The sequence below is a fragment of the Rhinatrema bivittatum genome, chromosome 15 (assembly GCF_901001135.1).
Source record: "Rhinatrema bivittatum chromosome 15, aRhiBiv1.1, whole genome shotgun sequence".
Taxonomy (NCBI): Eukaryota; Metazoa; Chordata; class Amphibia; order Gymnophiona; family Rhinatrematidae; genus Rhinatrema; species Rhinatrema bivittatum.
In genome coordinates this window covers 46,633,671-46,643,080 of record NC_042629.1, presented here as the reverse complement: position 1 = coordinate 46,643,080, position 9,410 = coordinate 46,633,671, and the positions used below count along the sequence as shown (strand labels likewise).

The following is a 9,410-nucleotide window of genomic DNA, read 5'->3' as shown; positions in this document are numbered from 1 at the left end:
AAGCCTCAGACATTGGGCACTAATCTTCATTTCTGTTGGATACCTCAGCAGTCATGACTTGTGGGCACTGCTGTTTGGGGACAAACACTTTGAAGTAGCATAATAGCATTTTCTGTCGTGCTTCCTCTTGCAGTGGCCTTTCTCCGAGGACCAAGCAGGGTGGTAGTCCACACACATAGGTGACATCATCGGATGGAGCCCGGCACAGACCTTTGATCTCAAAGAATCTAGAAATTTCAAACATGCCGTACTGAGCGTGTGCAGCTGTATTCATCACCCTCCCCCCCCCCCCCCCCCCCCCCAGGCAGAGTCACTCAGTCTATTTTTCCACAGAGCCGAGTGGTTGCAGGAGCCGTATGTCTCACGGTATTCATCTTTGCTCTTTCCTCACAGTTTTTGTAAGTGATTTTTTTCTAGAGCTGCAGCTGTTTTCTTTCCTTTACATACAAATAAAAGAAACATAGAAATGATGGCAGAAAAAGGCCAAACAGTCCATCTAGTCGGCCCAGAAACCCCATGGCAGCACCTACCGTGCTGTACTGCTCACACCTATACTTACAAGGGGATTATCTACTTACTGATTATTCCTCTCTCTATACAGCCCAGCATTCTTCTGGCTTTAGCTATCCCTTTGTCACATTGCTTCACCATCTTCAGATCACTAGACATTATCCCCCCAAGGTCCTTCTCTTGGTCCGTACACAACAACCTTTCACCCCCCATCACATACAGCTCTTGAGCTTGCTTCTCACTCAAAAGCAAAAACATTTGCTGTAGTAGGATTTGAAAATGGAATGAGTTTAGAACATAGGAATATACATAAAAACATAAGGCTTGCCATACTGGGTGAGACCAAGGGTCCATCAACCCAGAATCCTGTTTCCAACAGTGGCCAAGCCAGGTCACAAGTACCTGGCAGGATCCCAAGGGGTAGATAAATTCCAGGCGGTTCATCCCAAGAATTAGCAGTGAATTTCTACAACTCTGCCTTAATGGACTTTTCCTCCAGAAATGTGTCCAAACCTTTTTTTTAAACACAGCTTTACTAATAGCTTTCACCACATCCTCTGGCAATGAATTGGAGAGCTTAACTATGCATTGAGTAAAAAAAATATTTTCTCTTATTAGTTTTAAATGTATTATCCAGTAACTTCTTTGTGTGTCCCCTGGTCTTTGTACTTTTTGAAAGAATAAACTGATTAACATTTACTTGTTCCATTCCACTCATCATTTTATAGACCTCTCATATCTCCCCTCAGCTGTCTCTCCTCCAAGCTGAAGAGTCCTAACTAACCTCTTTAGTCTTTCTTCATAGGTGAATTGTTCCATCTCTTTTATCATCTTTGTCGCCCTTCTCTGTACCTTTTCTGATTCTGCTATATCTTTCTTGAGATGTAGTGACCAGAACTGACCACAATACTCAAGATGTCTCAACATGAACCGATACAGAGGCATTATGATATTCTGTTTTATTTTCCATTCCTTTCCTAATAATCCCTAGCATTCTATTTGAGTTCTTGACTGCTGCTGCACACCAAGCAGAAGATTTCAACATATTTTCAACGATGACACCTAGATCCTATTCCTGAGTGGTGACTCCTAATGTGGAACCTTGCACTTATCCACATTAAATTTCATCTGCCATTGGATGCCCAATTTTCCAGTCTCACAAGGTCTTCGTGCAATTTATCACAATCTGCTTGTGATTTAACTACTCTGAACAATTTTGTAACATCTGCAAATTTGATTACCTCACTTGTTGTATTTCTTTCCAGATCATTTATAAATATATTGAAAAGTAAGGGTCCCAATACAGATCCCTGAGGCACACCACTGCCCACTCCCTTCCACTGAGAAAATTGTCCATTTAATCCTACTGTCTGTGTCCTGTCTTTTAGCCAGTTTGTAATCCACGAAAGGACATCGCCACCTATACCATGACTTTTTACTTTTCCTAGAAGCCTCTCGTGAGGAACTTTATCAAATGCCTTCTGAAAATCCAAGTACCCTACATCTACCGGTTCACCTTTATCCACATGTTAACTTCTTCAAAAAGATTTATTTAAAGTATGGGTTCTTGCCAGATAGATGCAAATTCAATTGGCCACTGTTGGAAACAGGATACTGAGCTTGATGGTCCCTTGGTCTGATCCAGTATGTCAATTCTTATGTTCTTATGTACTTGTTGTTCCCATTTCCATGTCATTTATAAATATATTAAAAAGCATCAGTCCCAGAACACATCCCTGGGTCACTCTACTATTCACCTTTTTCTATTGATAAAATTTACCTTTTAGCCCTACTCTCTGTTTTCTATCTTTTAACCAGTTGACAGTCCACATTAGGACACCTATCCCATGACTTTCTAATTTCATAAGAAGTCTCTCATGAGGGACTTTGCAAATGCTTTCTTGAAATCCAGATACACTATCAACTGGCTCACCTTCAACCAGATGTTTATTTACGCCCTAAAAAATATATAGCAAATTTGTGTGGCAAGACTTCCCTTCGCTAAATCCATGTTGACTTTGTCCCATTAAACTATGATTATAAGTATGTTCAGCGATTTGTTCTTTATGATAGCTTCTACCATTCATTTTGCCTGGTAGAGACATCAGACTCATTGGTCTGTAATTTCCTGGAACACTCCTTGATCCCTTTTTAAAAATTAGCATTACATTGGCAACCCTCCAGTCTTCAGATACCATAGATAATGTTATTGATAGTTTACAAATTTCCAGTAGCAGGTCCGCAATTTCATTTCTTTCAGCACTCTGGGATATATACTATCTTGTCCAAATGATTTGCTACTCTTTAGTTTGTCAATTTACCCAAGTTCATCTTCCAGGTTCACTGAGATTTGTTTCAATTGCTCTGAATCATCACCTTTTGAATATCATTCCTGGCATAGGTATATCTTTTATATAGGAAGTACCATAAGGTCCGAAAATCTCATATTATAGGTTCAACAAACCTGTGTTAGTTTGACCCTCATAATAGGCTTCATCATATAGTCTTGAAAACAACTTTAAAACTCCGCCTTATATTTAATCATCTGTCAATCACTCTTCAATTTTTTTAGAGTTTTTTTTTCATTTCCCATTATTAGTGCAATTAGACTGTAGTCCATACAATATTACATGTGATATATATATAGATAATCACTTGTAACTGGAAAAATTCTTCAAATTGCTTCATCACATCACTTATCTTAAAACTGTGATTTGCTCTTGTGCTGATATAGAAGCTTTCTGCTACGAGGAAGCTCTGCCCAACACGGGACCATGTTTCGGATTTTTGCGATCCTTTCTCAAGGGCTTAAATCACTAAAAATAAAAAAGGTTCAATTTAGGAGGCTTTTAACAATATTTCTTTTCTCTGAAGATGCTAGCATTTAAGTTACATTTCAACACTGTGATAATTTCTCCGAGCACTTACTATTGCGTTGGTCAGTGTTCAAATAGGGCGCGGTGGCGTTTCATTTCTGGTATCAGCAGAAAGACGCCATCAACTTACAAGCTTTTAAAGGGATTGAACTGTCAATCAACTGCCGATGTGATTGAGAACTACTTGTTCCAAAAGACTGAATAAATGTAATGTTAAACTCGTTACACTGACTAGATTGAAAATTGGTGATCATTTTTGTGTAAATACAAATGTACAACTGACTCAAATTATGATTGTAATCCTGCTTGTAATGGCCCACCTCCCTCCTCCATGACTGAAATGAAAAATTAAAATTTGAGAATTAAATCAAAGAGTACCACTCTACTGCTGCATTAAGGCCTCTGGGATGAGAGGTATGTAATCGAAAAATCCACTAGTGTTCTTTTAGGCTTAAAGCTATCTTGGGATCTCCTCCTCTCGGGTTGGGATGCCCCACTTCTATAACTCACCATTTCAATTCTGCAAAAGTGTGACTTAATTGGGTACAATGAGCAACAATTGGGGCTTGTACTTTGACTGTCCTCAAACAACTTCGGTGTTCAATAAGTCGTGTTTTTATAGCACGTTTGGTTTGTCCAACATAATATAGATTGCATGGACATACAATTAAATAAACCACATTAGTGGTTGAACAGTCAGAGTAATGGCGTACTTGGTGGATTTTTCCTATTTGATCAGTCTAACTGGATCCTGTGATAGCCTACGTGCAGAGATCACAATGTTCCCATGACCAATGGCCTATTTGGGCACATCACGTGATGGTATTGGTGATAAAAAAGAATGGACCACATGGTCCCTGATGTTCATTCCTCGGCTATATGCTATCACAGGTTTTTCCTTGAAAGCCTGGTGCAACTGACGAATTGGCCAGTGATATAAAACAACTGACGCAATGGCTGATGCTTTTGCAGAATGAGTCAGCGTGCATACCAAAGGAATCTAAGTCTGTGGTTCTTTATTCAACAGTAGCCATTGTCTTTTCGGCATTCGCTGCTCTCTTATATGCTTTTTTTTTTTTTATGGTCGCTATTGGATAACCTCGGTCTAATAATCTGCGAAATAGAAGATCAGATTGAGAAATGAATTCAACTGTTTCACTGCATAACCTCCGTAGACGTAGAAATTGCCCTACTGGTAGATTTTTTCGTAGATGTAACGGATGAAAGCTGGTATAGTGCAGTAAAGTGTTACTATCTGTAGGTTTTCTGTAAATAGTGGTCCCTAAAGAACCTACATACTTCTTGATGCAAATATCAAGAAAATTCATGGTGTCAAAATAACTCATGGTAAATTGAAGATGAGGATCTATAGAATTAATCCAACTCTGAAAATTTTGTAATTCAAGCACATCTGATTGCCACAATAAAAAGATGTCATCTATGTTTCTGGTCCAGAATCTTACATGCTGAAACTCACTGGAATTATATACCAATGCTTCTTCGAAGTTAGCGACATACAATTTGGCTAAGCTAGGTGCCATAGTGGCGCCCTTCGCTGTACCTTGAATTAGTTTATAATAGATCCCTTCAAATACAAAGAAGTTTTCACACACAGCCAATTTTGCCAAAGCCAAAATAAATTCCGAAGGTATTCTGTGTGGACGCTCTTTTATCTAATGTGTGTTGGATAATCTCTAGAGTCGACTCCTGTAGGATATTAGTATAAAGGGCTTGTATGTCCATAGTGACTAGAAATGCAGATCCCACATTTGTAATAGCTTGCAATTTAGATAACGTGTTTTGTATCTTTTAGGTAAGAAGTGGCCAAAGCTACAAAAGGTTGCAAAAATTGGTCTACAAAAGTGGATAGTGGTTCAAGTATTGAACCAATAGTTGTCACAATTGGTCTCCCCGGGGGTCAGTTGAATTTTTGTGTAGTTTAGGAACCATATAAATGGTTGGAGTTTTCGGAAATTCTACTACTAAAAATCTGGCTTCTTTTGCTGTGAGAAAGCCTTGTGCTCTTCCATCATCTACTAGCTGGCTGATGATATTGTATAACAATGGGCCAGGATCTTGCTCCAAAATTTCATAATTTACAGGATCCGAAAGGTGAGCGAGTACTGTGTGAATATACTTGTCTCTCTCTAACACAACTATCACTCCTCCTTTGTCCGCTGGATTTATAATGATGAAGTGATCCTCTTTTAGAGATTTAAGAGCTTAATTCTCCACTTTGGATAAATTATATCACGGTGGGGAGGTATACTGTTCCACTGTGTTGAGATCTTCTAGAACCAAATCCATGTAAGTCTTGATGTGGGGAACAATTGCTCCTGGGGGTAGCCAATTTGATTTTGGGTGGAATATAGAACAATCAATTATGGGAGCTTGTTGTACAAAAAATGTCACCTGTAATTTCCTAAAAAAACGAAATAAATTTCTCGTACTTTGGAATGAGTCACAGTGTTGATAAGGGATGAAAGATAATCCTTTTTCTAAGACCTGTAACTGAAGAGAAGAAAGAAGACGTCCCAAAATGTTAATTATGTTGGATATCTGCTTTGTGACCTCGTCTGAGGACGTTGTTCCGGGTCTGGCCATGCTGGTTGACGAGAATACCGAAAATTCCTTCGGTCTTGATATCTATTGAAAGGGAGAAAATTTCCCCGTCTTTGATCGGATCCTCTAGCTGTATTGTGGGTATTCACCACGTTGAATTGGTCTTCATCTGAACTTGAGGCAGAATCATCTGAGGAACCTGCGAAAGCAACTTTTTTTGATTGGTTGTTGGTTCGTCATTGCCATGAATATACATAACCAGTGGTATAGTCTTTTTCATCTCTTTTGAATTTTACTATTTTATTTTGTTTTAAGTCGAGACAAAATTTCTCCAACATTTTGTTGTGTTCGTGTAATTTTTTATCAAAGTCTTCTAAAGACTCATGTGCTTGTAGAAAAGCTTTAGTTTCTTCACAGGAAACTTTGACCGTATCAGACAATTTGTTAGTAGTTTCCACTAAAAGCAACATGATGTCCAGCGAACACTTGTTGAGGATCAAGATCCACCTGTTAACAAATTCTTCGTTATCAGCGTAAATGGATGGCTCCAAATTAATACGTAGTCTTCTGGGAATTCTTTCATCTTTTATATACTGTAAAAGTGTTGCGGAATGTAATTCAGATCGAATTAAACGTTTTTGGTGATCAGCTAGTTGGGTCCACTATTTATTGTCAGTATTGTCTGGTGTATCATCAAGCAGTAGTGCTCCTTGTAACACCTGGGTTACGTGCTGTTCACAGTAACTTTAGCAGAATTGAAATGGCGCATTATAGAAGTGGTGCATCCCAACCTGAGAGGAGGAGATCCCAAGATAGCTTTAAACCTAAAAGAACAACAGTGGATTTTTCGATTACCAGAGGCCTTAATGTAGCAGTAGAGTGGTACTCTTTGATTTAATTCTCAAAATTTAATTTTTCATTTCAGTCATGGAGGAGGGAGGTGGGCCATTACAAGCAGGATTGCAATCCTAATTTGAGCCAGTTGTACATTTGTGTTTACGCAAAAATGATCACCAGTTTTCAGTCTAGTCAGTGTAACGAGTTTAACATCGCATTTATTCAGTCTTATGGAACAAGTAGTTCTCAATCACATCGGCAGTTGATTGCCAGTTCAATCCCTTTAAAAACTTGTAAGTTGATGGCGTCTTTCCGCTGATACCGGAAATGGAACACCACCGCACCATATTTGAACATTGACCAATGCAATAGTAAGTGCTTGGAGAAATTATCAGAGTGTTGAAATGTAACTTAAATGCTAGCATCTTGAGAGAAAAGAAATATTGTTAAAAACCTCCTAAATTGAACCTTTTTTATTTTTAGTGATTTAAGCCCTTGAGAAAGGATTGAAAAAATCCAAAATATGGTCCTGTGTTGGGCAGAGCTTCTTCATAGCAGAAGGCAGCTTCTTTGTAGCAGAAGGCTTCTATATCGGCGCAGGAGAAAATCACAGTTTTAAGATAAGTGATGTGGTAAAGCAATTTGAAGATTTTTTCCAGTTACAAGTGATTATCTATATATATATAGCACATGTAATATTGTATGGACTACAGTCTATTTGCACTAATAATGGGAAATGAAAAAAAACCTCAAAAAAATTGAAGTGATTGACCGATGATTAAATATAAGGCGGAGTTTTAAAGTTGTTTTCAAGACTATACAATGAAGCCTATTATGAGGGTCAATTTAACACAGGTTTGTTGAGTCTATAATAAGGGATTTTCTGACTTTATGGTACTTCTTATATAATTGTCACATATTTACCTAAGGGTCCAACTGAAAAAATTGCAGGTGACCCTGGTTTGCTAAGTGATCATAGGTATATCTTTTACATCTTCCTCAGTGAATACTGAAGCAAAGAATTCATTTAGTCTCTCTGTTAAGGATTTTTCATCCCTAAGTGCTTTTTGATCATGTAATGGTCCAATTGACTCCCACAGTTTTTTTAATTTTTTTATCTTGAATATACCTGAAAATTTTTATTTTGACTTTTTGCTTCCATGGCAATCTTCTCTTCAAATTCTCTTTACCTTCCTTATCAATGCTTTGCATCTGACTTGCCAGTGCTTCTGCTGTTTGTTGTTTTCGTCATTTGGATCTCTTTTCCATTTCTCGAAAGATGTTCTTTTAGATATTACATAATATGTTTGGACCTGCTATGTGGGAAAACTCATTGTTAGTACAAGTTTACCTTCATACGATGCATATAATAGCTATCGTGGCGATGAGTCTAAAAAGACTTCTAAATCATTAGGTAACTTGTTATTTGCACATGTCCGGAGTGTGATAAGATCACTCTTATTGGAGTCCGATGAAAATTTTTTTTATAATTAATGCCTTTGACTTAGCTCACGCTATCGCACTAATCTTATTGCAGAAAACATTAAAGTCCAATAAGAGTGATCTCATCACACTCCAGACATGTGCAAATAACAAGTTACCTAATGATTTAAAAGTTTTTTTAGACTCATCGCCACGATAGCTATTATATGCATCGTATGAAGGTAAACTTGTACTAACAATGAGTTTTCCCACATAGCAGGTCCAAACATATTATGTGATTTTTTTTTTTTTTTTTTTACATGCTATACATTTGGGTTTATTAAGCAGTATTGACTTTTAGATATTACAGCATCTCTCACCTCACCTTTCAACCATGCCAGTGGTAGTTTAGCCTTCTTTCCACCTTTTCTAATATGTGGCTTACATCTTTTCTGGGCTTCCATGCCTGAGCTAAATTCTTACTCTTTGAGGTTGCTCCTTTCTGTGTTTTCCTAACCATTTTCCTCATTTTATCAGTCACCTTTTTGAAAGTTAAATGCTGTCATAGTAGATTTATTTTTTGCACTCCCTCCAGTTATTAAATCAAATTTGATAATGTTGTGATCACTATTGCCAAGTGGCTCCAACACTGTTACCTCTTGCACCAAATCCTGTGTTCCACGAGGGACTAGGTCTAAAATAGTTTCCCCTTTTGTTTCTTGTATCAGCTTCTCCATGAAGCAGCCATTTATTTCATCTAGGAATTTTACTTCTCTAGAATATCCTGATGTAACATTCATTCAGTCAGTACTAGGGTAATGAAATCACCCATTATTACATTACTGTGCTGCTGATTTTGTTAGCTTTCCTAATTTCTTTTAGCATTTCTTCGTCTGTTAATTCATTCTGGCCAGGTGGATGGTAATACACCCCATTACTATTTTGTTCCTTTTTAAATCTGGAATTTCTATCCATAAAGATTCAGCTTTGCATTTTGTTTCCTGCAGAGTTTTTATCCTGTTTGACTTAATGCTCTCTTTAACATATAGTGCAATGCCTCCACCAATTTGATCCATTCTATCATTTCGATATAATGTGTACTCTGGTATCACGGTGTCCCGTTGGTTATCCTCCTTCCACCAGGTCTCTGAGATGCCAATTATATCTGTCTCTTCATCTAGTGCTATACTCTAACTCTTCCAT

General features: G+C 37.7%; 1 protein-coding gene across 1 annotated transcript in view; it reads left to right on the top strand.

The window, feature by feature from the left end:
* The window catches only part of GTF2E1 (general transcription factor IIE subunit 1), a 109,902-nt gene that overhangs the window by 43,432 nt on the left and 57,060 nt on the right, over positions 1-9,410 (top strand). The gene's annotated exons all lie outside the window — the stretch shown is intronic.